The sequence below is a fragment of the Arvicola amphibius genome, chromosome 5 (assembly GCF_903992535.2).
Source record: "Arvicola amphibius chromosome 5, mArvAmp1.2, whole genome shotgun sequence".
NCBI lineage: Eukaryota > Metazoa > Chordata > Mammalia > Rodentia > Cricetidae > Arvicola > Arvicola amphibius.
This window is the reverse complement of record NC_052051.1, coordinates 120,684,979-120,693,741: the sequence shown is the minus strand read 5'-3', so window position 1 is coordinate 120,693,741 and position 8,763 is coordinate 120,684,979.

Here is an 8,763-nt window from a genome sequence, read left to right as displayed (position 1 = left end):
TTATGAGAGCAAATTTTCTTCAACCCTCTATGCAGGAATGTCTTTGAAAATTATCTGATGCTCTTGCTTGAGTGACTTTAAGGCCTCCAGGAGGAACACATGTATCTCTTTATCTTGGGCCACCAGGGTTATGCAAATCAAGCCCACAGGTGAATTAAAAAAATTCTCTGGTTGGATCTCTCTGGAAAGAGCACAACAAAATTGCCCTTCTCCATGCCAGCTAACCTCTGTCTTCACTCCCTTCTCTGAGGTATGTCTTATTGAATCTACTTGTATTCATAGGATATAGTATTCATCCTAGAAAAGGCAATTCTCATTTTCCCAAAGACAGCACTGAGATTCTAAAGTCAGTAGAGTCCTCAGGCCTTAGGGACAATGTGGGACAGGGGTCCTCCCTGTGTGTCCTACACCTCATCTCACATATCCAGGAGGCCTCTGCTCTTGCGTTCTTTCTTGTTGCATAAGAACAATCAGGGCAGGTGAGAGCAAATGATCCATCTTCATTAGTACTCTAGGTGGTTAGATCAGTACGCCTGCCAGCACTAAACTTTGGGAAGGGAGAGCAAAGAACACCTTACAAATCATGGAAACGGTAGCATTAATAAATAGCCCTTTCTTTGCTCTGTCATCCAAGGGGACCTGTAAATGATAACCAGCAATAAACAACTAGACTTGGTTTAAAATACTTTTTCAATCAAAGGGAATAAAAGGCCTTTGAAAACTGGCTGTTTCAAGGCTTGGGTAAGAAAGAATAAAAAGGATTTTGGTGGGGGTATCTTGTAAAGTCATAGAAGAAAGTGCGCAAATACTATAGTGGAGCATTAGAGGGATATAGATGTTAACTGAGAAGGATCTCTGACTGAAGCAGGGGAGGACATGATTATAAAGAAGTATATTGCTGGGCGGTGGTGGCACATGCCTTTAATCCCAGCACTTGGGAGGCAGAGGCAAGTGGATCTCTGTAAGTTCAAGGCCAGCCTGGTCTACAGAGCAAGTTCCAGGACAGCCTCCAAAGTTACAGAAATATACACGGTAGGGGGGCAGTGCTCAGTGAATAATGTGCATTCAGACTGACTGTGTGGAGCAATGTTGGCAAATGGTATTGATGATACCTGAGGCAAATGGCCTTATTGCGTTTTCTCAGGATCTTTCTACATTTTTCCACGTCCCTTAAATGTCTATCAATTATCAGGATTCACTCACACAGTATTGTATTTTTATTAAACTTTGCTCCATTTTATAGATGGGCATTAATTTATCGCTCTATGTACTAACTTCACTTAGTTGGGAAGTGCATTACAAAGTGGTGGTTTGAACCAAAACTGAACTCATCTGGAAGTCTGACACGAGTACTTCTAGAATGAGAGAATAAGGGACTTCACTTTGAGTTTCTATAGTCCTCGAAAGCATAAGCAGCTGTGATGGGATTATTGACATATGACTATCATAGATAGCCTGTGGGGTGCTGCATGCTGCATACTCAGATGGAGCAGAAACTATAGGCTTAGAAAGAAATGTGCAAGTATCCAGGAGTATATTCGGTTTTTTGATAATTGCTTGATAAGGAAATGACAGTGACTCTCTATAAAACTCCAGAGGATGTGGTTGAGAAGTGAGAGTGCTTTTCAATGCTTTTGACGATTCGACTATGAACCTGCTACATAATCAGTTGTAATTACACTAATTTTGCACTGGTGTTTTTTTAGATACTGTTTCATTACTGTTCTGTTGCTGTGAAGAGACACCATGAGCAAGTCAGCTCTTACAAAGAAGGCATTTAGTTGGTGCTTGCTCACAGTTTTAAAGGATTAGTCCATCATCATCATGAAGGAAGTAGGCAGGCAGTTATGGGGCTGAGAGTTTACATCTTGATCCATAAGCAGTCAGAGAAAGAGAGAGAGAGAGAGAGAGAGAGAGAGAGAGAGAGAGAGAGAGAGAGAGAGAGAGAGAGAGAGAAATAGACAGAGACAGACAGAGAGAAAAAGATTCAGATAGAGCTCATTCTCATTTAAACCACCACAGACATAGATGCAGAAATTAACAACTAAGAAAAAAATCAGTTTAAGTATATAATACAAGTAAAATTCATTTCACATTGCAACGTGTATTTGACATTTGAAGATCAAACCATGTAATTTATAGTAGCAAAATTCAGCTAGCAGTTGTAATCATTTCCATGCACTAAGGAAATAAAAGACCACTTGACACATCTGAAATATGGACCAAGTGTGTGTGTGTGTGTGTGTGTGCGTATGTATATACCTATATATACATATATACGTATATACATACATGCATACATAAATACATATACATATACATACATATATAAACATATATATAAACATACATATATAAAAACATATATATATATATATATATATATATATATATAAACTGTTGAGGATTGGACTACTGTTGGTATAGAGCCAAATATCCTCAGAAACTGAGAGAAGCAAACAACCCAATCACGACAAATAAACTCTGAAAGAATTCTGAAACATTCCTTATGCTTTTAAGCAAAAGAAAAATGTAAGAAAATTGTTTTTAATTTTTTCCTTTCTTGGCTATAATTCTTATGGATTATCTACCCAATAACATGGAGAAGAAAGAAAAGTTTAATTTGTCCTAATGCAAGAAAAAAGTAATTCCACCCTTACTAAAAATAGCCATGATTGTCTGTAAGAAATGTAATGGAACACACAATTTATTTTAGAAAGTCTAAGATGAGTGTGTCAAAGAACTGAAAGAGAGATCAGTGCCCTGATATTACTGGTCTGCTCTATATGTATGTATATTGGAGAGTTACAGCAAAACTAAAACTTTAAAGTCATTTGTAGTAGAATTTTGCATTATGCATCGCACTATTCAACCAGGAATGAAATAAATCTCACAAAGTGCTGGGAGACTAATTTCTAATTCCCAGTGGGTCCAATGACGTGGGACGGATGTGTGAAGTCAGAGTAAGGACGAAACTCTGACCACCTGTTTCAAACAAGTGGCCTCGCAGAGCCTGAACCACTTTTATTTGTCCAGTTTCAATAGTTTTCATGAATGGTTTTACAATCATATCTGCTTCCTTAAGTTTCTAATAATAATGAAATAGTTTCCGGTTTGTTCCCTTACCTCCTTTCCTTTCCATCCCTCTTCACACCACTAATCATCACCCACTTGATTCATAGCTAATCATTATGACTTATCATTGCCTATTTGATTCATAGTTTCAATAATAGAAGCATAAGAAACGTAGCAAGTTAAGAAAATTTCCTAGCTAGGCACACCTACAGGTAAAAGAGTGTGTCTAGCTAGCAGCATTTGCAGTTACAGCATCATACAAAATGAAAGAGAATTTTAGCTCTAGTGGTCAATATTCACCTCTAGTCAAATCTAAGCCCTCACAATGAACTCATCAGCCAAGGCTGAATCAATTCATTCTTCATTCTCTACCACCCTACCTCCTATGGGTGTCATCCCGTGGACAACATTACAAGAACTTGTTTGTGCTATTCTCAGGTCATGTCCCCTGAAGAAGTCACGTGGTCCCCAACAACAAAGGATTTTAAATTTTCAGTGACCACTAGAACTTGAGTTAAGATGTAATTTTCCTTCACAGGAACAAAATAATCCCCATTAGAATGCTAACAGAAATTCCTATAGCAGAAGTTAACAAACATATTCTAAAATTCATATGATGGCAAAACACCCCAATTATCCACATGGATTTTAAAAAATGATAAAGGTAACATATTGATTTAAAGTTTTGAGACCATCTATTTTTAATATTTATTATATACTATAATAATCAAGACATTGATATGTTCCTCAGTGCAATATTTAGATCAATGGATATTAGTAAAGAACAAGATTATCATCATTTGGATGAATATGTACAAGAGATTTTGACATGATCAAAATAGCAATTTATTAGGGAAATAGTGCTTGAACCTTTAAGTACCTTTGTGTTTAAAACAGATTTTTATTTGTACAATATGCAAAAATTAATTAAAAAAGCATCTTAGAACTAAGCATAAAACCTCATGAAGTTTTAGCAAAAACCTTTATGATATTTAGTTAAGTAAAAACGTTTTAGATACGGTCCAAATGTTTAACAGCAATTAACAAGTTGTTGTATTGAACTTTAGTTTAAAAGTTGTAATTTGGTAGAAATTCAAAAGTGAAATCTTTAACTGCAATGAGCCAACCGTACCATACCCCTAAGCTGCTGAAGAGGGAGCAAAAATACAACAGTTGTGTATGAGATGAATAACCATTTGGCTTGTAAAGCTGCAACCAGGAAACAACCTGATAACACATCATTAGGTGTATGGCTACATATAATATGGTAATTCTGTGAACATGAGATACCAATTCATAACAAAGAGGAATGAGCCTGCCCACAATAGCTTCCCAATAACTACTGCTAATTAACAAAACGATGCAAAAATGTCGTCTATTTTAATATATTGGGACAGACAGCGAATCTGTTGCTGGTTGAGGATGTCTTCTTATCTTTTTTGCTGATCCTTATATTTTAGTGCAGTTACGTAAGATCTTTGTTAATTGTCATTTCAGTTTGACAAATAGTGATGCAGAATGTTCAGCTCCCTGCTGAAGAATTCGTCATCTTCAATAAGACTGAGAAGTAGCCTCGTGCTAGTTTCACCATCTACTGAGTGTTGTGTAAGATTTGTTAAATGATTGATATTTCAATCCATTTATTTTCTCCTAGTTTCATTGAAAGTTGAAATCGGACCAAATGGCTTTCATTCTAGTGATCAAGTTTATCTTACTAATCTTGTCAATGTTTAGCACTTTCTCAGGTAAGGATTTATTTCTTTGTCCTTGAAAAACCTTTGACCATTCAGTAGCTGCAACAACTGGGCCATGCTAAAATAGAGGCGCCAACTGGGAAAAACTGAGAGGATCCTGAGGATGTTTTTTTTTTTAATGTGAGATTTTTCATAGAAAAAATTGATATCTTTTTAAAAGTACTGAATTAGATTGGTTGTTAGGAATTTATTTGAGGTTCTACTCTAAGGCTTTATATAGACCTCATGCTAGTCACCGTTCTCTTTCAACTTCAGCTTCCTTATCTGTGAAGTAAGGGAAAGATCTATTTTGACAGCTATCCTAGAATTACACACATTAGTATCTTAGAGTTTATGACATCGGTAAGATTATAGCAGCCATACACACGTTTTCATATTGCAATTTAATCACTTCTCTCTTGTGTGTTTGTGTAGTCTAGGACTATAGAGAATCTTGGTTGCAATTAAATACCACAAATTTAATTTTAAAAGTCCAATAGTCATTATTGTTGTTGTTACTGTTTTCCCCTCTGTTCTGATTGCAGATGCACGCTCCAAAGCTAAGTATGATGAGAGATGTAAGGTAGGCTTCCATTTGGATGATTATAACCTGCACACATCATAATATATTTTATAGTACCAAAAAGATTAACACAAGATGTTTTGATTTAAAACAAACAAAACAAAACTTTTAACCTTTCAGTTTGTGATGACATCAGAGTGCATGATTGTAAATGCTGCCTTCTCTATCATCAGTGCAGTGTTAGGTATGAGGGAGTAAGGAGAATACTAGCTCAGGGTATGTGAAGAAATATGTGACAAGTGAAGAAAGTGTGATAAGTGAGTTCAGAAAGTGGGGAGTAAATAAACATGGTAAAAGTTGTATGGATTTTGACAAAATAGAAAAGGCTTTTAACCCGATACCACAAAAGAGTTAAAATGTTCTAGGTGAAGATGGCGGGGTGACAGATGGAAGCCAGGAACATTTAGTCTCCTAGGCTGCAAAGATTAGAATGTGAATCTTCAAGGAAAAAAGACTAACGTTTTTGTATGGATTCAAGACAGCATTTGAGAACCATAGAAGTGTCTAAAACCAGATACTTAAATGGGAAATTGTGCAGTTGTCCTGTCAAAGATAATGATTACTTAATGTAGGGCAAAAGAAATGGAAGTAAAAACATATGGATTGAACTTGTAGTATGGCTGCTTTTATGAATTAATCAAAAAAGGAGTTTTTGTAGAGTCCAGTCTATGTTTTGGGAGTTATTCTCATATTCAAATTCTGATGTTCAGATCAGAATATCCAGATATACAAATCTAAAAGCAACTTAGATAAATTTTATACATCAGGATATTTATAGCATGTGGGAGATCAATCTTCTATTTCTGTCATTATTGTTTTTACTTTTTAAAAACTATCTCTGATTTTTATAGACTGACTGTTCTGATGGAGATACAAGAATAGATTGTACCAAAGATTACTTACCTGTTTGTGCATCAGATGGCAATACCTACGATAATTATTTAGCTTTTTGCACTGAATCAAGGTAAAAACAAACAAACAAAAATCCTTTATATTTATTTTTCTTTAATACCTTTGCCTTAGTCAATAATTCCATGAAAAACAATATTGACAATAACTTAATGCATTGAAACAATGTGGGATTTGAATATTATTTATATATGACGAAATCACCATTCTAAAGGGTTTCATGGTGGAATATTTTTAGAGTCATTCTTGATGATCACCAAGACATTTAGACATCAAATAAGCCCAGGAAAACCATAGTCCCTGTTTAGTTTTTTTTTAAAGACAATTTTGCTCTTGATTTTAATTTCTAAAAGATAGTATCTTTGTTACAAATAATATATATGTGCATGTGTATACGTATATATGTACACAAACACACACACACACACACACCAGTTTTTCGAGACAGGGTTTCTTTGTGTTGCCCTGGGTGTCCTGAAACTCAGTCTGTAGACCAGGCTGGCCTTGAACTCAGAGATTCAACTGCCTCTGCCTTCTAAGTGCTGGAGTTAACGGCATGCACCATCACCACTTAGCTTATATTTTGTTATTTCTATTTGTGTGGGACATTTACTTATTCTTTCTAGATTCTGCTGTTATGACAGCAGATCATTCAGGAAAAATAAAATAAATGAAGATGGAATGAATCAGTATAAAGTATAAATGAATATATTTCCATTCTTTTACTTAAACTGAACATCCATGCACTTGTTTGATCACAAAATAAGCAATGGACTCTATATTAATGAAAAAATACTAAACCATTCCAATTAAAGTTCAACAACAAAATAAAACAGTTTTCCTTCTTGTAAAAATAATCCAAAACCATCATTTGAATGAGAACATGGTGAAAGCAAGGCAAGATGATGCAAGAGGGAAAAACCAAGGGGAATCAATTCAGCAGAAGTTTCCCATTGCAGAGAAGTTATTAGTAGACAGATCACAGGGCCAAGGAGCAGTATCAGAAGATGTCTCTGGTTCTACAGGTATTGTCAAAATGATATTCTTTAGGGAGCGAGTGTTGGAAAATACACAGAACCTGTTTAGGTGGCTACTCAGCCTCTGAAGCCTATATCATGAAGACTTGGCTGAACATACAGGTCCAAAATGAGAGGTACTATCATTAGTGAGGCATAAATAAGAAAATCAGGATTAAGCCAGTAGAGTGGGTCAAGAGCTATTCTCTAGATGACTGGTGGGCAATGATGTCCGTTCACTCTAAGATAGATAAGGCTGCTTCTGTTATTCACAAACCATTGTCATGTCATGTCTGTTTTTATAGAATCACATTGAACAAGTGTGATCATCAGTCTATAGAAAAGAATGGAGAGCTAGAAGGTGTGGGACTGAGATAGGTCCTGCCTTTAGAAAACAGAACCTACCATGCTTAGTCCACCACACAAAAACTCTTACTTTGAGGAACCCTGATGGGTTTCATATAAGACTTATAGTATAATGATCTAACTGTTTCTTTTTCTTTTTAGGTTCCAAAATGGCCAACTTAAGTTCAAACATTATTTTCAGTGTTGATTTTGTGAAATGGATTTAAAAATGCAATGAATTCTCCTGTTGTTTCTGTTTTGTTAATGTAATTTGGAAAGTTTCCATCATTTTTTTTATGTCAGAGGATGTAGAAGCTCAGCCCACACAAGACATGATTTGTTTCTGAATTCACAAAATAATTATTTCTTAGTTGTCTTGTTTTTAATAAATTCCTTGTTTTGAGAAGACTAATAACTTCCTATGACAAAAAACAGTTTGATGAATAAAAGAATCAAAATGGAAGAATGCTGCATGTTTTGTGGATGCCATCTCCCGGTTGCTTTGAAATTTGTACATTGTTGAATCACTTTGTGGATGCTTACACCATTAGTTTGCCACCAGGAGAAGTAGCCCTTGTACAAAGCATTTGAGAGAATGCTGAATCTAGTAAGTCACTTACACTTGCAGAAAAACTCTAGTTGATCAAGGCATGATGTGAAGAAGTGGTGTAAGAATAGACTGAAGCTGCAGAGTTCTCAAGTTCTAGCTCAAATTGGATCACTCAAGACAACCAATGAACCACACAACCTTGTTATTAAAATGTCACATCTTGACTTCTATTGAATTCTTTCATTTTCTGGGAGATGCTATGAAAAGAATGGTTTGAAATCTTCTGGAAAGGCCTTTTCGCTTGTTCATTTGCTTTCCTTTTGCTTTCTTTTTAGAATGGCCTAGATTCTTAGTTTTTAAATTCTACTTTCAAAACAAGAGCCTTTGTGTTTCTGTTTTGCTTTATAACAGAAGTGCAAGGTAGACATAATTAAGAACATTTTTAATGAGAAACAGTAATTCAAGTATTAAATAACTAAAATATACTACAATGTAAGGAGTTATTAGTGAGAAAATCTATTTTATGAAATTAAAAGACAGAGAGGTGCTTTG